The sequence below is a fragment of the Eublepharis macularius genome, chromosome 12 (genome assembly GCF_028583425.1).
Source record: "Eublepharis macularius isolate TG4126 chromosome 12, MPM_Emac_v1.0, whole genome shotgun sequence".
Classification (NCBI taxonomy): Eukaryota; Metazoa; Chordata; class Lepidosauria; order Squamata; family Eublepharidae; genus Eublepharis; species Eublepharis macularius.
The window spans coordinates 54,732,296-54,754,838 of NC_072801.1; the positions used below are offsets into that span (position 1 = coordinate 54,732,296).

Consider the following 22,543-nt stretch of genomic DNA (forward strand, 5'->3'; position numbering starts at 1 on the left):
CACGACAAGTCACGACTCATGAGGTATGGCATGATGTTACTTTAAGATGTGCCCCATGGCATCATGATATACTGAGGAAGACATTCAATGTGTGTCTTGAAGCAACTGAACTACAGCTTTGCAAGGGCTATGTGACAATTCATATATACTCTCTCTGTGTGACTGCTTCTGCAAGTGATTCCAGACGGCAAAGCGCCAATTCAGCTCTGTTTTCACTTCAAGAACAAGTAATGTAGGCAACTTTGACTTGCCTATTTGCATTTCTTTAAGATGTGAGAAAGTGTCAAGATGTACATTTCAATGAATGGATGTGGGAGCTGGAGAAACTGGGATACTTTTAACAGTCGAGGAAGAACTGATATCCAAGAGGGAAATGTATTCACAGGGAGCAAATTGAAGTATGACTGTGCAAGTGAGTGCATTGGAAATTGGAGGGGACATGTGAAATGAAGTTCTCTTGAGCATCCCTAGGTACTTAGTAACGTGTAGAGAGTAGAGATGGGCACGAACTGAAATACAAACCAAAGTTCATTACGGACCAGGCTGGTTCATGGTTTGCAAACCAGTGGTTCATCAGAATCCATTTCTGATGAACCGCCACGAACTTTAGGCCGGTTGGTTTGGTTTGTTTTTTGGTTCGTCACTGCAGACAGCCTGGTGCCAATCAATCAGTTTCCTAGGCAACGGGGCTTGAGCTTTCTGCAGACCTTTATGCTGACCCAGAAGTGACCTTCTGCTGGCCTGGAAGTGACCTGCTGCTGACCTGGAAGTGGAGATTTGCTGGCCCGGAAGTGACATTTTCACAAACCAAAATGAACCAATTCATGAACTGGTGCAGGTTCATGAAAGTTTGTGGTTCGTGAAATGTGACAAACCACGAACTGCATGGTTTGTTTTTCCAGTTTGTACCCATCTCTAGTAGAGAGACTGTGTGCCAAGATGATGAACCAAGAAAAGACTACAGTAAATAGACTGGACTTTTCTTGATTACCCAAATAATTGACTGGCTGGATAAATATAGACCATAAACTAATCTGATCAGTGAAAGCTCACCATGTGGATTCCTCTGAGGATCTAAAAAACACATCTGCACTGTTTGACTACACATAATGCAGCAAAGTATAGTAATACTTTGGGGGAGACATTATGAACCCTGCAATTATCTCAAAAATTGTTATTCATTGTCCTGCTTTCTGAAGCTAGCATGAATTTTCAGAGGCAACAAGTAGGATCAAATGAACATGTCTGAACATGTATATAAAATGCACTCGTAACATTCAGTCTGTGGTTAGGGACTGTGGACAGGCAGTACTCCATCACACTTGTCTTTCTTATTGATCTCAAGATGGATAGACGTTGTCATATTGCCACTCCTTTATTGTTTCTGCTATCTGTTGCTGATTGCGAAGCATACTAGCTTACGTGCAACATGATTGACCCTCTGCAGATCCCCCATGAATATTACCAGCAAGGAGACTTTGATATTGGTGGGATTGTTTCTCAGCTTTTCATCCTTTCTGACCCTGCTGCCTTCAATGAAAAACCTAAACTGAATCCTATTATGTAAGGAAGTGGTTTCCATAACACGCAGCATGCTACCAGTAATGAACTATAATTATAGATTTGTCTGTCAAGAAACAATAGAATGTCATCTATTTGTGTTTTGATTTAAAACTCTGTTCTAAGATTACTTCAGTCTTATAGAAAATGTTTATGCAGTGCCTTTGATGAGATATGCTCATAGTTTCTGTTTTGTTTATATCTGTTCCTTCCCCAATAACACCACCATACTTCTCTAGTCATCTTATGGCTTTCCTGTTTCTACTTTATTGTCCCTCTATGTCTCCTCAATAGCAATAAAATCTTTTCCATATTAGATTCACAAATAACACTGGGGCATACAGGCTGCATTCCTAAAAACAGTATCCTGGAAGTAAGATTGAATAAAATGAGACGCATCTTTTGAGCAGACCTTTTTAGGTTTGTTCTCACTATCTCCTTAATTCTCAACCATAAATGTTCTCTTGTTGCAGTACATTGTCTTCATTTGCACTGTGTTATCTCTAGTGTCTCCCATGTTTTTTATCAGTTTGAAACGATGCACCCTTCTCTCCTAATGACCCTAAAGATTTGCATTGCTTGATTATTCACATGCCCTATGGCTAATGCTTAGAAAAGAACAGCAGAGAGAATATCCAACTTATAAATCATGTCACTCTTGTTTTAGCTCAGTACCAAAGAACTATCAGCACGTCCTTGCTTTGATATTTGCTGTGAATGAGATCAAGAAAAACCCCAAGATCTTACCAAATGTAACTTTAGGGTTCCACATCTATGAAAACTACTTTGATGCAAGGATGACGTATCAGAATACCCTGTTCCTTCAGTCTACCTGGAATCGGCCTATTCCCAATTTCAAATGTGGCATTCAGAAGAATCTAGTAGCTATCATTGGGACGTTGGACTCTGAAACCTCTCTCCATGTTACCAACATCTTAGGCCTCTACAGGATTCCACAAGTAAGTCATAGGGCATGAAAGGTTCGTAGCTGTGATATGCGATTTTTCCATTTTTATTTGAATATTATATGCTTTTGCCGTTTTTATATGGACTTTTATATGAAGAAGGTAGGGGAGTGAGAGAGAGATGTGACTGATACTAAGCAGAGACACCTCTTCCTTTTGGGGGCAGAAAATATCCAGCCTGAGAAAAGCAGTATTCTCTCAAAAGAAGGGAACACTTCTTGGTGTGATATCAATTGTAATCTTTATAACCATAACCATAAATGTAAAGCTTCTCAGTGATATTTTAAACACAAAAGAAGAACTCTGCTCAATTAGACCAAACATTCATTGAATCTGGCATTCTTTTCCAGATGCAGTAAACTAGATGCTACTTACGAGTAAAAAGCAGGACTGAGATTTCCACTCAACTGGTTCCATGCTTATGTCACTCTGATTAGAATTCAGTTTGAATGTTCATGACAAAGTAAGAACGTCTAACTTCAGAGGAAATATAGATATAAGAGTTCAGGATAGTTGCTGCTTGCTCCTTTTTTGCTTTTCCACTGCAAATAAAGGGAAGATGAGTCCCTAAGCTAGGAACCATTAAACCTGCATGGACAAAAGACATGCAGTATGAGTGGGAGTATAATGAGGACAGCAGGATTTGAGACCAGTGGCACCTTAGAAACCAAAGAGATTTTCAAGGTGTAAACTTTCAAGAGTCAAAGCCCCCTTCTTCATCTTCCCTTCTTCACGAGCTTTGACTCTTGACTCAAATACTGCTATTCTACTGCAGACCAACATGGCTAGCTACCTGAAACTAATAAGAAAGAGGGAATGGAAAAGTCTGAGTGGAAAAACTGGCTGGATCCAACCCCTCTCATATAGAATCCTATGAATTTTATGAGGTAGGATCTAAGGTTTCAATTTCCCTATGATTATTGCACTTCCTTCTGGAATAAAAGTGCATTTGCACAGTTCTTCTTCCTGGAATGTTTCCCAGAACATACCAAAAAAAACTATCCAAGTAACAACCCTAAACAGGCACTAATTAGACACTAAATTCCCTTAAATGTTGGTCGTGGTGCATAGACAGGTAGCATGAAGAATATTGTCCCCTACAGTCTTGAAAAGATATAGAATGCCTTATCAGTAGATCTCCTGAGGGATAGGGAGGATACTGGTACCACTCCAGTCCCACTCAATACAGCAGGCTGAGGGCCAAGCTACACATGACGAATGACACTTGAACAGCAAGTGTATTTCTCCCTGTTCACTTGCCCTCCACTCAATCCACTTGCCGTTCAAGTGTCATTCGTCATGTGTAGCTTGGCCCTGAGTTGCAGAAGGTCCATTTTCAGGTAAGTCCCTCAGCCGGATATATAATGAGTACCCTCTACCCACCAACCATTCTATTCAGAACTTAAATAAAGGCCTTCCACAACATATGCTGGGAAACCTTAAAATAATTGTTATATACAGCTTTTTTTAGTGTGGGTACGTTGTAGCATACATGTGAATCTACAGAATCAAGAAGTCTTGATAGCTTGAGAAAATGCCAATTGTTTACCATAGGATTCACCACTGAATTTTACCTCAGAAGAATAATTACAATTCAACAAGAACTTAATTTGCATAACAGACTTATAATTTTTCTTAGGTCGCTTACTGCTTCATAAATGATAAAACCCATCTCCCTTTCTTGTACCAAATGGTCCCCAAGGAAGCGTATCAGTACACAGGAATTGTTCAGCTACTTCAGCATTTCCAATGGATTTGGGTTGGAATTGTTGCGATGGATGATGACAAAGGAATACATTTCATGCAGACATTGACTTCAATGTTTTCCCAGAATGGCATCTGTACTGCTTTCACTGAAAGAATACCAACCATGGTATCTTTTTTTGACCCTATGTATATAATGGAGTACATGGGAACCATGTCCCTTTCTCTAAACATGGCCAACGTTATTGTTCTCAGTGCCCATATTCAGACTGTTTTTTCTCTGTTTGGGTTAATGAATCTTGCAAAACTGGGAAATAGGGCAGTGACCGCCATGAATAAGGTGTGGATTCTGACAGCGGAATGAGATTTCACATCAAACACTTATCAAGAAGGTTTGGATGCACAAGTCTTCAGCGGTTCCTTATCCTTTGCAATTCAATCCAGTGAGCTGTTGGAGTTCCAAAATTTCCTCCAAGTCTTAAATCCTCAAGATCCAAAAGGAGACGGCTTCATCAGAGCCTTCTGGGAGCAGGCGTTCAGCTGTTCATTCCCTGGTTCTAATTCAGGTGAGGAGGACAGGGAAATCTGCAGTGGAACAGAGAAGCTGGAGCACCTTCCAGGGACCTTTTTTGAAATGAGGATGACTGCCCAAAGCTACAGCATCTACAATGCTGTCCACGCCATAGCACGTGCCTTAAATGCCATGTACTCGTTGAGACACAAACACAGAGCAGATGGAGAAAGACTTCATCCACTAAAATGGCAGCTTTGGCAGGTAATGTTTCACATCCCTATGTAAGGCAGAGATGCACACAAAATGCTTTTACAATTTTTCTTTATCATTATTATACAAGTTTCTTTATTATATTCATTATACGATTCCATTGGAAACATATTTCCAAATGTAACTCCCCTCCACCACCATCCAGTTGGGATGAAATTCTTGGGAACTGTATGCCTCACCCAAACGATCTTTGCTGCCAAATATCAGGCAGGTAGGAGAAAGCATCCCAGCTCTGTAAAAATTTCACTTGCCAATGCCTAGCAGGCCCACCAAGGAGTGAATTGAAGTGTGTGCTGGCAAAGAGACATACTTCTGGTATTTTATGTATTTATTTACCATGCTGCGTTCCATTTTTAAAATATTTTATTCTCCCAATAAGGGGAAATTTTCCTTACTGGAACCAGTCAAACAACAAAGCATCTATATATATAATTGAGTAAGTGTGTTTCAGACAACTCACTTTATACCTTGGTGCACCACCAGAGGGCGCTGCTGCAAAGGAAAGCCCAGGTAACTCACCATATCGCTCCAGAAAACTTGCCGTGGTGGGAAGCCCAGGCAGGGAACAGAAGCGGAGGAGGTGGCAATGCCCTCCCTATGCCTTAACCCGGCCGGTATTAGGTGCGGAGCAGGTGGCAATGCCTGCCCCCCTTCAGCCAGCTGGTATTAAGAGTGGAGTGGGTGGCAATGCCCATCCCCACCTTAACCCAGCTGCTTTAGGAGCAAAGCAGGTGGCAATGACCATCCCCACTTTAACCTAGCTGGTATTAGGAGCGGAGAAGATGGCAATGCCATCCCCCCTTCAGCCAGCTGGGATCAGGAGTGGAGTAGGTGATAATGCCCGCCACTGCCTTAACCCAGCTGGTATTAGGAGCGAAGAAGGTGGCAATGCCCACCCCCACCTTATCACAACTGGCATTAGGAGAGAAGCAGGTGACAATGCCCACCCCCACCTTAACCCAGGTGTTATTAGGAACGGAGCAGGTGGCAATGCCCACCCCTGCCATAACACAGCTGGTATTAGGAGCGGAACAAGTGGCTATATGCACCTCCTGCCTTAACTCAGCTGGTATTAGGAGCAGAGAAGGTGGCAATACACACCCCCTACTTATCACAACTGGCAACAGGAGCTGAGCAGGTTATAATGCCCACCCCTGCCTTAACAGAGCAGGTATTAGGAGTGAAGGAGGGGGCAATGCCCACCCACCTTCTCCCAGCTGGGATCAGGAGTGGAGCAGGTGGCTATGCCCAACCCACCCAGCTGGGATCAGGCTTGAAGCAGGCAGCAATGCCTGCCCCCATTCACCCAGCCATAATCAGATGCAGAGCAGAAGGCAATGCCTATTTTCCCTTCACTTGGCTGGGATCAGAAGCAGAGCAGGTGGCAATGCCTGCCCCCTTTACCCGGTCTGTATCAGATGTGCAGCAGGTAGCAAAGCCCACTACCCCTTCATGTTGCTGAGATCAGCTGCAGAGCAGGTGGCAATGCCTATCCCCCTCCTTCACTGGTTGGGATCAGTGATGGAGGAGGAGTGAATGCCTGCCCACCCACCCTCCTCTTTCTAGAGCCCGTTGTATTTTTCCCCACAATGGGCGTTGTTTCTAGTGTTGAGATAAAGTAGGAAGGTACTCCTTGAAGGAAGGCTGGGATAGAAACAGGTTAAATTTTTACAAAATAAAGTGAATTTAATGAATTTTCCTTTGAAATTTTTTCACATCCTGAAAATAATCCATTTTCTAAGGTTTCCATGATAAGGTGACTTGTGGAGGGATATCTGTGTGTGTGTGTATGTGTGCTTGTTCATGCTAATGTATGGGTAATCCTATAGATTTGGCCTCCATGTGAATTTCGGTAGGGAAAGAAGCTTGTTCCTGAGAGAAGACAGATGTCTGAGGAGTTAAGAAAAAGGAGGTGTTCTTCATTTAGAGATCAGTGTAGCATTGTAAGCAGAAGGTATACCTTCCCAAGATCTGTAGCAGCAATAGCACAGCCAGAGATACCTAGAAAGGACTCTAATTTTAGCTTAAATTATATCACCTAAGATTGAATCTGTACACATATTTTTCCTACCTAGATCTCCTACTTATTATTTTTTAAATGTATTTTATATTTTAAGTTCTCTTTGTGAAGGGTAAAAAAATTGCTAGAGGATCAGTGGGTTTTTTTAACATATTGGCCTATTTTTAGAGTTCTCCTGCTCTAGAATAACAGATATGACATGGGCAAAGTTCAAGTTCAGCAGCACCTTAAAGACCAACAAGATTTTCCAGAGTATAAACTACCTGAAACTGACTTGACATGGGCATACAAGAAAGTCCCACACCACAAATACATTCTAATAGTGTTGAACAAACTGCTTTTTGCTTCATTCATTTGTAGCTTCACTCCTTTCTGAAGACCACTTCATTTAACAACAGTGCTGGAGATGAGGTGGCTTTCAATCAAAATGGTGAATTAGCAGCTGGATTTGACATTATCAACTGGGTTACTTTCCCAAACCAATCCTTCTCAAGAGTGAAAGTGGGGAGGATGGCTCCCTGGGCTCCATCAGGCAAAGAGGTCACCTTTAATGAGAAGGTCATTTTATGGCAGAGCGCATTTAACCAGGTGGGATCAGACTGTAGGTTGTTGTTAACAAGGCTGAACTGCAAAGAATTCCAATCATAACCCTTAATTTATCCAGCGCTGCTGATTATACTCATTTGGAAAGTACCGACTATTGTACAGAACAGAACATTTGGAAAGAATCAATAGCCTGAACTGTGGAAGATATTGTGAATTTTATTCGGCTTTCTTTACAACTACTATAATTAAACCCTTTCTTCTGTCCAGATTTTGATTTTCTGCAATCAGCTAGTCTTTGTTTAATTCTGTCTTTTAAAATTATCCAAATCAAGAATATTTCTCATATTTATATTATTACTATTGAACATTCCCCCAGAGACTGACTGAGTAAGCAGCATGGTCGACAATGTTTCTCCTTACCTTCTGCTATATTGGTAGTTAAGGTGTGATTAATTTAAATTATCCTAATTTAAATTAGGCCAGCTTTGTGGACACATTATTCAGCTACATCTTTAATGCTGATGCTTACTGGCATGAACTGTACTGATGCAAACAAAGGTGGCTGATATTTTTATAAAATTTTATCAGACTACATTCCATTTTTTAAAAACAAAATGTTTCAATATTTTCCCAGCACAGAAAAAGCTGAAACTAGGTACATATGTAGTTCAAATCTGATTAGTAGTAAAGGCATCTGAAACACACTCTCATTGTCTTTCAAATATCAGATTACAAAGACTGCTTTATAACAGGAGACAACCAATACTCCACCACGGAGCAATCCAAAGAGGCATGGATAAGAAGAAATGTCATCCTGTGGGAGTTTCAAGTGTGGCTCAGATTTTAGGAGAAGGAGTTTGTAGTGACAGATAAGAATGTGTCTGAGCTCTGAAAACAGGATAAGCAACACATACACCTTTTTACATGCTTAAAGAAAGATTTACAGCAGCAGCCAGGAGAATATTTAAGCAGGGAAACCTGGTCTCCAACCACTGCCGGCACCAGGATTTCTGGCGCCTGCGGCAACCTCCCCCCCTACACATGCGCAGCGCGCGCGTGCCATGGACTGCATGATGATGTCATCATGCGATGACATCATCACACAGAGCAAGCCGGGGGCATTGGTCGGCGGATGGCTGGGGTGGCGGGCGGAGGCTGCTCTGCGCTCCGCATGCTGCCCCGGCAGCGACTCGTAGCTGCTGCGCCCGGCTGGTGGCATGTGGTGGCACAGGGCTGGCTGGCTGCAGCAGCTGCAGCCCAGCCATACCAGCTCTGCGGCACGTGCCTCCGCCCCCAACACCCCCTCTGGCGCCCCTCCAGTGCCCTCGTGCCCTGAGGCCAGCACCTACCTGGCCTCAATGGGAGCGCTGGCCCTGTCTCCAACTATAGTGGGAGACTTCCCTTCCCAACTGGGTAATGGGAGAAGAATTCCTAGGAGAAAGGGAGAACCATCAGCATCTTTATTGACACCATGGTGACATTTCTGATGTGATCCAGAAGTGCCATCATCACATTGGATAACACTAGCACTCACCCCAAACGCTATGGTTATACCAAAATGCTTCAGCATCAGCCAGTACATGTTGATGTCATTTCTCAATTGTGCTAGAAGTGATGTCACCACATCATCAGTGATGTCATGATGTCATTGGCAAGCTTTGCTAATATCACTGGTAACAGATATTCTTCTCCTAAGAACATTGAAATGGCTCCTACAATATAGAATACTTCCACAGAGCTGTTATGTAATACCCATCAGTTACTGGGCTCAGTTCAAGGTTTTGTCCATCGTATTCAAAGCCCTTCATTGCCTTGGTCTCTCATACCTATGGGACCACCCCTTTCCCTATGTTCCACCATGGCATCATTGCTCAGCTGAACAGGGGCATCTGCAGGTACCATTCTGTAAATGTGCTAAATCAACAACTGATTGTACATGTGAGTTTTCTGTGGTGACCCCCACTTTATGAAATCATATTCACCTTTTAACAGATGCTGCCACTTGCTGTGTGTAATGACAACTGCCAACCAGGCCACAGCAGAAAAAAGAAGGAAGGGAAGCCATTTTGTTGCTATGATTGTGATCCATGCCCAGAAGGGAAGATTTCAGACCAGAAGGGTAGGGTCCGTAATATGCGATACTACAAAGCATATATTCCACTTCTTGCTATTTTAACACCGGAGGTAGCCTTTCCTGCCCAATGCAGAACAAGCCCAGGGCCACAGTTGGTGCATAAGAATAGCTACCTATTGTTGTAGCTGGACTGGAGCCATCTTTGCTTGTATCATAGCCCAAAATGCAGGAAAGTAAAAGTTCAGCCCTCCATCCCTGTCCCATTTTCTGGGCGAAATCGCAGTAGATAAATGAGAATGTTCCACGATCACCCTGAGGTGATCATTCTTTACCCTTTGATTCTTCGGTCTTCCCCTCCAGCATCCACAGAGCACCCATATTGTTCCCTAGCAATCTGGTGATTATTGTGTTGTGCAGACATAATCTGAGAACTGCTCAGCCCTTCTGGACAGGGGTAGAAACAGCAGGCATGATTTGACCTGTGTCTTCTAGATTCTAGTTTGAAACTCTAACTACTACACAACACTAGCTTTTATTGGGGGCGGGGACTGCTGTTGAACAATAGCAAGCAGCCAGTCCTGAGTAAACCATTCAACTCTTCTGAGTACCCAGTGGTTGCTGCTAGGTCTAGTCCCAGTTAGAGGTGGGCACGAATTGCAATACGAACCAAAAAAACCCCACAAACTGGGCCGGTTGGTGGTTCATAAAAATGCAGTTCATGGGGCCGCATTGTTCACAAACTCCACGACTTGTGAAAGTCATGAGCGGTTCATGACCCCAGACAGGTTGGCGCCGCTCAATTGATTTCCTAGGCAACATAGGCCCAGAATGTCTGCAGACCTTTTGTTGCCATGGAAACCCCAATCTTAGCCCACCTAACCTTGATAGGCAGGTCTCCCTTCCAACCGTGGAGCTCCCATTCTGTTACATGGGAGAAGCAGGGGGGAAACGGGCCTTCTGTAGCCATGGGAACTCCAATCTCATCCCTCCAAACCCTGTTAGGTAGGTCTGACTGCCAACCAGAGAGCTCCTGTTCCGCTCTATGGGACCCTTGTTATATAAGGCACAGCTCTCTGCCTCCTGCTTTCAGTTTCAGCAGACGTAGGAGAAAGAGGACTGTTGCTGGCACTTGAGGGAGAGAGAGTGGGGGAAGTGAGCTTGGCTGCTGCTAGCTGATTGAAAGGAGAGACTGAAAAGCCTCTTCTGCTTCAGTCTGCATTGTTGGGAAGGGTGCCTTCTTTCCTCCACCCCATCCCACCCCACTCCAGTCCCAGGGCATGCCTGGCTCTGGGCTGGGACCTAGCTTGACTGAGGGCTACCTTTTTTTCCCTTGGATTTTCTTTGTTTCTCCTTATTCCTTCTGGGATTAATTACTATCTTTTTTGTGCACTTATCCTGCCTGCTCAATTAGGTGCTTCTGTGTGTGGCAGGGTAGGGCTCTACCCCTCCCCCGTCTCAGGGTCACTGTCTGGCTCTGGGGCCAAGAGCCCCCCCCCCCACTCCAACCCCTTGGAATATTGGGCACCAAACTCTGCTGTCTGGCTGGACCTCCCCGTCATGGCCACTAACATCCTCTCCTGCCCTCCCACCAGTGTCCAGATCGAGCGGGTGTTCTCTCCACTGTGCATGTCTGCACCCGGACCTGGTGGACATGTTGTCCTTCATTAAGGTTATCTTCCACTTGCTTGGCTATCCCACCCTGGACCTGGACTTATTTGGGCTCTGAGCCATCCCAGTCTATCAGGGTCTTAAGTTCTAGGGCCAAGCTCTTCTGCTGCAGCTCAAAGTCTCAGGGCCACCATCTGGTTCTGGGGCCAAGCTAACTGAGCACCTCAGGTGAGGGCTCACCATCTGTGTGTGGCAGGGTAGGACTCTACCCCTCCCCTGTCTCAGGGCCACTGCTAGGCTCTGGGGCCAAGTTAAGTAGGCTTCTCAGCCGAGGGCTCACATTGTTCTTTCTCTTTGATTTGATTACTCTCTCTTTATTTTGTGCACCTGTCCTGCCTGCTCAGGTCACATCTCTGTGTGTGATGGGGTAGTGTTCGAGGGATCTCAGGAGGAATGACAGGGGTTTGGAGAAACCTTCAACCCCTCCCCACATCCCAAACTCTTGAGGCTGTCCCTGCCCACAGTCGTCCCCTCATTCCGTCTTCCCAGTCCAGCTCCACTCCGTGGCCAGAAATCCTTAGTTCTCCTCATGACCCAGCCCCCGGTTCCCAGTTTCAATCTCTCATTCTGGCAGCACTTTCAGACCCTTCCCAATGACCCCTGTGCAGCATGGTGCCGTTCCTGCGATGGCCTGATGTGTAGGGGGCAGGGGCTACTACCTCTTTATTTTGTGCAACAGTCCTGCCTGCTCAGGTTGGGTGTCTGTGTGCGGTGGGTTGGGGCTCCCACACAATGAGGATTGATGTCTCTGTCGCTTCTGGGTGCAACTTTCCCCTATCCATGGGACTTGGTCCCTCACCTCCCAAAGGGGGGAAGGGGTTCCGCCCTTGCCGCCATGGCTGGTGGGTGGGTGATGTCAGCAGTCACATCTTCTGGTGCAGGGGGGGGGTCAGAATCATTTCTCTGTGTGTTTGGTGTAGTGGTTAGGAGCCAGTTTGGTGTAGTGGTTAAGAGTGCAGTGGTGTAGTGGTTAAGAACTCTCATCTGGAGAGTTGGGTTTTATTCCCCACTCCTCCACTTGAAGCCAGTTGGGTGACCTTGGGCTAGTCACAGTTCTCTGGGGCTCTCTCAGCCCCACCCACCTCACAGGGTGTTTTGTTGTGGAGATAATAACGACATACTTTGTAAACTGCTCTGAGTGGGCATTAAGTTGTTCAGAAGGGCGGTATATAAATCACAGGTGGTTGTTGTTGTTGTTATTCTGTGTTGTCCCCCCTGGCAGCCCTGAAAGAGGCATCCCTTGAGGGCACTGTTTGCCTGCTGCCAATAAACTGCACCTGCTCATGATGGGATGCACACCATGAAGGGCGGTGGGACTTCCCCCCAAGGAGGGGGAGGCATCCTTCTCATCTGCCATGGCCAGCAGGTGAGTGATGTCTGTGTCCACCACTGCTCAGCACAAGGAACAGTGTTACACATGTCACTGTGCAGGACCATGGGAGGGTCCCCTGTCATGGTACTTGGTATATCCCTCAACCCCCGACCGGGGGAAGGGGTTTCATCCTTACAGCCATGGCCGGCAGGTGGGTGATGTCTGAGGCCACATCCTTCCATGGTCCCTAATGGGACCCGTGGTCTCCTCTGCGCCAGGGGAGGGGGTTTCATCCTTGCCACCAAGGCCAGTAGGTGGGTGATGTCTGTGGCTGCCACATCCTATCCTATCTGCTGTGGGCTCAAAGTCTCAGGGCCACCATCTGCCTCTGGGGCCAAGCTAAGTGGGAACCTCTAAGGAGGGCCTACATTCTTGTTCTTTCTTTTTGAGTTTATTATTCTTCTCTTTTTATTTTGTGCACCTGTCCTGCCTGGCCAGGTCAGGTGTTTGTGTAGAGTAGGGTAGGGTGCTCCCCCCACCCCCTGTCTCAGGGCTACTGCTGGCCTTTGGGGCCAAGCTAAGTGGGCACCTTGCCCGAGAGCCCACAGGACCAACTTTTATTTTCTGTTATCATTACTCTTGCTTTGTGCCCCTCTCCCGCTTGGGAAGAGGAAGGCTTCCGTCGTGGCCACCATTTTCATGACATGTTCTTCTGGGTCTTGCAGCAGCTTCCAGCCATCTGTGGAAGGTGGTGGTGGAAGGCCTATCTCAAGGCTTCCCCATTGGTGAGGTGAGTTATGCCCTTCCCTTAGCCACTGCTCCTCCTAGAGGGGAAGATGTTCACTCTCTTTCCCTCCTGCTTTCCCACCGGTAGGGCCAGGCACCTCCCCCCGGCAAGGGGACTTCCAGTTGGTTGACAAAGGCTGCTGCCACTGTCCGGCAAGTAAGTTTTGCTGCTTAACATAACACTTTGTGAGGTAACCCCCCATGGTCCCCAAGAGTGGGACTTATAATAGGTTCCCCTCAAGGAGAGGGAGGCCTCCATCGTTGCCACCACAACCGGCCCATGGGTTTTGTCGGAGGCTGCATCCCTCATGACCCCCATGCCTGGGACTAGGTCTGTCACTCACTCCATCTGGAGTGTTTCAGCAGCTGCTCTTGCTCTGGCAAGAGAAAAATCTACCACGGCCGGACCATGGGATTTGTCGGTGGCCACTCTCCTCAGGGTGTTTCAGCAGCTGCTCTTGCTCTGGCAAGAGAAAAGGCCCCTAACCCACCACCCAGACACCTTCCCAACACTCCCCCTGGGGTGTTTCAGCAGCTGCTCCTGCTCTGGCCACAGAAAAGTCTACCACGGCCAGACCATGGGATTTGTCGGTGGCCACTCTCCTCAAGGTGTTTCAGCAGCTGCTCTTGCTCTGGCAAGAGAAAAGGCCCCTAACCCACCACCCAGACACCTTCCCAACACTCCCCCTGGGGTGTTTCAGCAGCTGCTCTTGCTCTGGCCACAGAAAAGTCCGCCACACCTGGACCATGGGTTTTGTCAGCAGCCACTCCCCCCAGAGTGTTTCAGTAGCTGCTCTTGCTCTGGCATGAGAAAAGGCCCCTAACCTACCACCCAGACACCTTCCCATGCAGGACAGGTGCTCCAAGAAAGAAGAATTAAGAAACAAAATAAAAAGGTGTGCTGTAAGCCCTCAGCCAAGGAACACATCAAGATTGGGCAAAGAGTCTAGCAGTAGGCATGGGGCCCATGGGTTATGCTGGTGGCAGCCGCTCCTCAGCATTAGGGACAGTTTGCACATGAAGCTGTCCAGGATGGTGGGAGGGCCCCCTATCAGTGGGACTTAGAATGGCCCTCCCCCACCGCCACAGCCAGCGGTTCTGCTGCTGAAAGCAACATTTAGGATTCCCCTCCCCCCCATCCTGATGCTGAATCCTGTCCTTCCAGGTTGGTTGGGGAGGGCATCCATTATTGCCTCCACGGCCGGACCATGGATTTTGTCAGAAGCCACGTCTTCTAGGGCGGGGCGGGGCACTGTTTTGAGCATGTTCTGTGTTATTCTACCAGTCACTCCTGCTGCCCTCCACAGCCGGACCATGGGTTTTGTCGGTGGCCACTCCCCCTGTGGTGTTAGCAGTTGCTCTTGCTCTGGCCACAGAACAGTCCACCAAGCCTGGACCATGAGTTTCGTCATCAGCCGCATCCTTCACGGCCCCCATGCATGAAATGTGGCCCACAATCGGCATGGGACACAGTCCTCTACTCACTCCTGCTGCTCGTCATGGCCAGACCATGTGTTTTGTCAGCGGCTACTCCCCCCCCCACCACCACCGAGGTGTTTCAGGAGCTGCGCTTGCTCTGACAAAAGAACAGTTCACCACAGCCGGACCATGGGTTATGGGGGAGGCATCCATCGATCCATCCTTCAGTCCCTTCCATGCACATCCCAGGGTGAGGGAGACGGTCCCCCTGGGCATTTAGAATATCCTCCCCCAAAGGGGGATGCATCCATCAATTGGTCCATCCATCCCTTCCCTTCCCCAGGTGGATTCAGTGGGTCACTGTTCCTGCCACCACATCTGGAAGGTGGGTTTGGGTCCCTTTTGGTCCCTCCCTGGCAGGCGGTGTGAGTGTAGTTCAGCTTTGCTGCCCTGCAGTCTCCATGCGGAGAAAAGGGGAACCATCTGTTCTCCTCCCCTCCCCAAGGCAGGGGCTCCATCGGTACTGCCACGTCCAGAAGGTGAGTTCTGTAGGTCCCTGTTGGTCTCTGTGTGGGGCCCTTATTTTGTGAACCTGTCCGGCCTGGCCCTGGGTCCGTCACTCACTCTCCCCACCAGGGTGAGGGGTTGCATCAGTGCCACCTGCCCTCCACAGCTGGACCATGAGTTTTCTCAGCTGCCACTCCCCCCAGGGTGTTTCAGCAACTGCTCTTGCTCTGGCCATAGAACAACCCGCCATGGCCAGATCATGAGTTTTATCAGTGGCCACATCCTTCACGGTCCCTATGCATGAAATGTGGCCCAAGATCTCCCGGCAAGGGACACAGTCCTCCACTCACTCCTGCTGCTCTCCACAGTTGGACCATGGAGGTCTTATTTTGTTGACTTGCCCCGCCTGCCATGTTTGGAAGGCAGGTTATGTAGGTACCTGTTGGTCTCTGTGTGGGAGCCTTATTTTGTCAACCTGTCCCACCCGAAAAGGTGTGGAGGGCTTCTGTTGGCTCCGCAACCAGCAAACCTAATTCCATTGCATTACTCTGCTGTCCTGAAATGGGGGGTGTGCCCCCACCCCATAAGCAGGACTAACACTTCCCTCTTCCCAAAAAGAGAAAGGCATTTGTCAATTTCCACCCCCCCCCCCCGTGTCCAGGAGATGGGTACTGTTCTTCCCTGGCATGGGATGGTTATAGTTCTGCATTGGCAGAATTGCAGGAGGGTCTAAAAACATCTTACATCATTCTCCTTCATTTTCTCACAAGAACCCCAGGGAGGATTGCACTCCTGGGCCCACAAGGAGGGGGTGCCTTCTGACAAAACCCATGGGTCCAGACATGTGGGCCGGAACATGGGAGGTGACATTGTGACTACAGTCCACCCGGCCTCAAGAAGGGAGGCAGCCAACCACCTCCCTGAGCCTATTAGGGTGTGCGGGCAGGTGCAGAGGGGATGCCACCTACTGGCGGCCAAACCCCTCACCCCTGAGAAGGGAGGCAGCCAACCGCCTCCTCAAGCCTGTGAGGAGATGGCAGCCACCAACAAAACCCATGGGTCCAGACATGCAGAGGGGCACATGGGGGTGTCACTGTGGCTGTGGTCCACCCCCACCCCCTTGAAGGGAGATGGCTGGCCATCTTCCTGGGCCCATGAGGAGAGGGTGCCCTCCAACAAAACCCATGGGTCCAGAGTCCAAACGTGCATGCAGGCACATGAGGGGTGGCACTGTGACTGCAGTTCACCCCCCACCCCTGAGAAGGTAGCCGGCTGGCCGCCTCCCCAAGCCCGCAAGGAGGGGGCAGCCACCAACATCACCCATCTGCTGGACAAGGTGGCCACCTGTTGGGGTGTGCGAGCAGGCACAGGGGGTGCCACCGGCTGGTGGCCAAACCCCCCACCCCTGAGAAGGGAGGCAGCTGACCGCTCCCCCGAGCCTGAGAGGAGGGGGTGGCCACTGACATTAACCACGTCTGGGGGTCCATCACTTCAAATGGAGCCATAAGTCAATTCGCATTCATGGCTCCAATTGTCTCAAATGGGTCTTTCTTGGGGATGTCACGTTTGGGAGTCTATAGCTCGGAAATCCGTATTGCAATCTTGACCAAACTTGGAGGGTGGCTGGAGGAGAGCCTGCTGAAAACTCGGTGTGAGTTTGGGATCTCTGCATTTGAAGGGGGCCATCCTGGGCTACGATGACCCACAAACCACGAACTGGTTCATGAACCAGGAAAAGTTCATCAGAGTTCGTGGTTCATGAAACTGAAAAGGTTTGAAGAATGGTAACGCTGTTGTGGTTACCTAGCAACCCCCACAACGGCCATTCAGGGTATTCATTTCTTAAAACTATAGGTGATACTTCTATTGTTTGTTTGTTTTTAAAAAAATCATTAACATCATTGGACACAAAATGAAATATGTGACCAGTAAAATTATAATATTTTCAGAAAAGCTGAAAATAGCACCTGATCTGCTTTTCAGACATGGATGACTGCTTCAAGTGTCCAGAAGATCAGTATCCAAACAAGAATCGCTATATATGCCTTCCCAAAGTCCCACAGTTCCTATCATATGAAGAACCATTGGGTATCGCTTTAGCTTTCTGGGCACTGTCCTTATCACTGATTTCTGTTTTCGTGCTTGGAATCTTCATCAGGTACAGAGACACCCCCATCGTCAGAGCCAACAATCGGGACCTCACCTACTCCCTGCTCATCTCCCTCCTGCTTTGCTTCCTTTGTCCCTTGTTATTCATTGGTCATCCGCATACGGTCACCTGTTACCTGCGACAAACGACTTTTTGCATTATCTTCTCAATAGCTGTTTCTTGTGTATTGGCCAAAACCATCACTGTGGCTCTGGCTTTCATGATCACTAAGCCAGGAAGCAAGATCAGGAAATGGGTGGGGAAAAGACTGGCCATCTCTGTTGTTTCTTCCTGCTCCTTTATTCAAGTAGGAATGTGTACTGTGTGGCTCTCTATGGCTCCTCCATTTCCAGATTTGGACACACACTCGCTGGCTCAAGAAATAGTTCTAGAATGTAATGAAGGGACCACCATTATGTTTTACTTGGTTCTGGGATACATGGGAGTCATGGCTATGGTCAATTTTGTGCTGGCTTTCCTAGTCAGGAAGTTGCCGGACAGTTTTAATGAAGCCAAGTTCATCACTTTCAGCATGTTGGTTTGGCAGTGTATGGATGTCCTTTATTCCCACTTACTTGAGCACAAAAGGCAAATACAAGGTGGCTGTGGAGATCTTCTCCATTCTGGCCTCTAGTGCAGGCATGCTGGTTTGTATCTTTTTCCCCAAGTGCCACATAATTATCCTCAGGCCTGAACTGAACTGTAAGGAGCAGTTAACAAAGAGACAATTCTAGAAGATCTCTATGGTATTATTGTGTGGAACTGGGAAGTAGAAAGGGAAATGTTCAATGAAGCGGAATTGTTCAAGAGGGCTTTTTTAAATACAAAGCATTAATTGTAGATTTAATGTCTGGAAAATTAAACAGCTTTCTGTATTTGTATTGTTTACTGAATTTATTTCATTCCATGTTTAATTTCATAATTCTCTAATTTCATGGCACTTTTTTTGTACTGTTATAGATATTGTACTGGTCTTGTAAGCCTCCTCAGCTGGGATGCACTGGAAGGGGAAAAACAGCCCTGGAAAATGCCGTGCTCATGGCCCAACCCCTAAAGAAGGAAGAGAGGGAAGGATAAAAGCTGCTACGCCAAGCAACTCTCTTCTGGTGCAACGAAGTCCAGCGTGGGGCTCTGGAGCTGGGTACCTCTTTCCCCACAAAGCACAGGGCTTAACTGGTGAGGACTGCCAGCTCTGAGGGGCTGAGGGCAGCCTTGCTCTCAGTGGAGGGCTGTGGCCACCCCTCAGTTTATGCCAGAGTGGCTTCAGCCGTGGAAAATTGTGGGAAGCCCCCCACCACCACCACCATTTTCCATTCAGGACTTTTCCTGGCATCTTTTACAGCCAGTCTGCCCCTGCTCCTTAGGCAAGCCGTATGGACATTTTACCGATAAAGCAAAGTTCCAGATGATGTTAAATCATTCACTTATGATAGTGATTTCTTCCATTTGGTTGCTATAACCATTTTTGCCACAGAAAAGAAACTCAAAACTTATTCCATATCTGAAAAATCTATATAACTTTTCAGATATCCTTCTAAAATTACCTGATGCTCAAAACGTATATTGCAACGTATCATTAATAAACTCAACCCCAGCCTTCCAAAACAACTGGATGAGCAGACATGACTAAAAAAAAAGTGTAATATAACTGCAAATGATAAACTGCACCACTAATGCTTATCCTGTACTGATCTATATATAACAGCAATTTATGGGAGGTTAAATAGCATCGGGAAAGGATCTTAATTAGATCTCTGAGACCTGTTGAAATCAATTCAGGAATAGCATTCTTCCAAAGTCACCCCCATTCCTCCAATCTAACACTAATCTATAGATCTTTTCCATATTTCTTAGTATATATTCAAACACTATTATTCAAGGCTATGAAAAATGAGTATTTTCCACGCCGCTGGCGAGATCAGTGGAGACAGCTAAGAGCTCGGACACTACCCGATCTTCCACCCACCCTCATGAGAGAGATCATGCATTTACAGGCTGGCCAGTGTGGCGATCAGATAGGTGCTAAGTTCTGGGAGGTGATCTTGGATGAACATGGCATCGACTCCACCAGCACATTCCATGGTGACAGCGACCTGCAGCTCGAGCAAATCAACATCTATTATAATGAGGCCACTGGTAGCAAGTATGTCCCCTGAGCTGTGCTGGTGGATCTGCAGCCTGGGACCATGGATTCAGTGCGCTCTGGTCCTTTTGGGCAGATCTTCTGACCAGATAACTTTGTCTTTAGGCAGAGTGGAGCAGGCAACAACTGGGCCAAGGGCCACTACACAGAAGGTGCCGAACTGGTTGATTCAGTGCTAGATGTTGTAAGGAAAGCAGAAAGCTGTTACTGTCTCCAGGGTTTCCAGGTCACACATTACCTTGGGGGAGGCACTGGCTCTGGCATGGGTACCCTTTTAATCAGCAAGATCCATGAAGAGTATCCAGACTGAATTATGAACACTTTCAGCATGGTCCCCTCTCCCAAAGTGTCAGACACTGTGGTGGAGCCCTACAATGCCACTCTTTCGGTGCCCCAGATGGTAGAGAACACAGATGAGACCTACTGCGTTGACAACAAAGCCCTCTATAATATCTGCTTTAGAAACCTCAAGCTAACAATTCCCACCTATGGTGACCTGAACCACTTGGTGTCAGCCACCATGAGTAGGGTGACCACTTGCCTGCATTTCCCAGGACAGCTGAATGCTGACCTGCACAAACTGGCAGTCAACATGGTCCCCTTCCCCCAGCTGCCTTTCTTCGTGCCTGGCTTTGCCCCACTCACCAGCCGTGGGAGCCAACAGTCCCATGCTCTAACACTGCCAGAGCTCACACAACAAATGTTTGATGCCAAGAATATGATGGCAGCTTGCGACCCACGTCATGGGCGCTATCTCACAATGGCCTCTGTTTTTAGGGGGCACATGCCCATGAAAGAGGTGGATGAGCAGATGCTGAATGTGCAGAACAAGAACAGCAGCTACTTTGTGGAGTGGATCCCCAATAATATGAAAACAGCTGTCTGTGACATCCCTCCCTGGAGCCTGAAAATGTCTGTCACCTTCATTGGTAACAGCACCACCATCCAGGAGCTGTTCACAGCCATGTTCCGCCGAAAGGCCTTCTTGCACTGGTACACCGGGGAAGGCATGGATGATATGGAGTTTACAGAGGCTGAAAGCAACATGAACGACCTGGTATCTGAGTATCAGCAGTACCAGGATGCTACAGCTAAGGAGGAGGGTGAGTTTGGAGATGAAGCAGAGGAGGAGGCAGCCTAAGGCCCTGCCCATTAACATCTGTAAATTATGTTTGAAGCTGTATGGACTTTATTCATTCCAAACTTGTTCTTGGTTTCTTCGTTCTGCACTTCCAGCTTTCTTCCTGATGTCATCTTCTGTCTGATGCTGTACAGACATTAAAAGCTTTTTCATGCTGGAAAAAAAAGTCTATTAAAAAAATTATCAATAAGTCCTTTCTGTACATGACCATTTATTAATATTTCAAAAGACATTTTGATCTAAGTCCCTATGTTTTCTCAAAAGTATATTCACCAAATGCCTAATTTGAAAAAAATTGAAAATACTTCCCATTTTTAAAACAATTACATCGTATTCCATAGCATTGATTAATTGCTAGTGTTTTCAGTGTATCTCTCCAAACGTTGGGTGACCCAAATGAAATACATCTTTGATTTGGTTATTTCAAATCTCCAATGAGAGGTGATTCAATAAAGAATATCTTTATCATGAGTGTAGATCAAGGTGGGTTAGTCTGTCTATAGAAGTAGGAAACAGCAAGAGTCCAGTAGCACCTATAAGACTAACAAAATTTGTGAAAGGGTATGAGCTTTCATGAGTCACAGTTCATTTCTTATCGTAAGTATGCCAGTTCCTCATATCTGCCAGTTTAGTAGCTTTATAATACAGCTTTATATTAGCAACACTTAATTCCCTCTCTGATAGCTGGCTTCTCCCTACTATTCATTGCCACTGTACAGGGCCTGTTTCTCAGGGACCTTCATCAGTTTTCCCCCAGGTTGTAAAAATAAAAGGTTTTACTAAAACAAAATTAAATGTTTGATAGTATATTCATTTTACTATTGGAGATTACACCGAACCATCAAAGTGAAAGTGTGTTCCAGTGGCCAGTTCTTTTTCAGGTTCCCTGTGTATTTGACAGTGATTACAATGTACTACAAAATCAAGATCTTGCAGTATCCAGATGCCTAAATGTCTAACTGGATTAACTTTCCACAAAATAGAAATGTTTTGTGCTCTATCATTTGTGTAAAATATAGACACATTTTAGCTCAACCCTTCATATTTTCCTAGATGAACTTTATATCCAGATGTAGAGCCAAATGAACACATCAAAGATGTGACTTCATTGATTGAATCCATGCGTTTGGTAAGAGTAATAATGACCTCATCTGCATATAAGCAAATTTTTGATAGCTGACTAACAAAACTGATCCCAAATACTCTTTCATTTTTCTTGATTGCTATTGCAAGAGGTTCAGCAACAAGAACAAATAACCACAGTGAAAAGGACCACCCCAGTGGATAACTTTAAAGAGAGGAAACTAGATATGGGCACGAACCGCATTATGAACCAAAAAAACCCACGAACTGCCTGATCTTCTGTTCACTATCCAGCGGTTCATGAGGGTCCATGGCCAATGAACCAGCGTTCATTGGAAGCCCAGTTCGTTGCATTCACCCGCGGTTTGTGAAGCCAGACAGTCAGGCACCATCAATCAATTCCCTTGGAAACGGAGCTGGGGGAATTCCTGAACTCTGTCTGCACTCCTTCTGTCACCCTGGAAACCTAAATCAAAGCCCAGCTTACCTTGATTGGCAGGTCTTCCTTCCAATCATGGAGCTGCAAATTGGTTACAATTGGTTACATGGGAGAAGACACCTGGGGGAGGGAGGGGGAAGGGGGTTGTTCTGTAGCCATAGGCACTCCAATCTCATCCCTGCAAACCCTGATAGGCAGTTCTGACGGCCAACCCCTTGCACACTGGGCCAATGTCAACTGGTG

The 22,543-nt window shown here is 46.8% G+C and overlaps 2 pseudogenes; both read left to right on the forward strand.

Annotated features, from left to right (window-relative positions):
* Positions 1 to 17,330: 17,330 nt before the first annotated feature.
* LOC129339427 (vomeronasal type-2 receptor 26-like) lies at positions 17,331 to 18,228 on the forward strand (annotated as a pseudogene).
* A 1,236-nt stretch (positions 18,229 to 19,464) lies between these two features.
* LOC129338549 (tubulin beta-4B chain-like) lies at positions 19,465 to 20,778 on the forward strand (annotated as a pseudogene).
* The last annotated feature ends 1,765 nt before the right edge of the window (positions 20,779 to 22,543 follow it).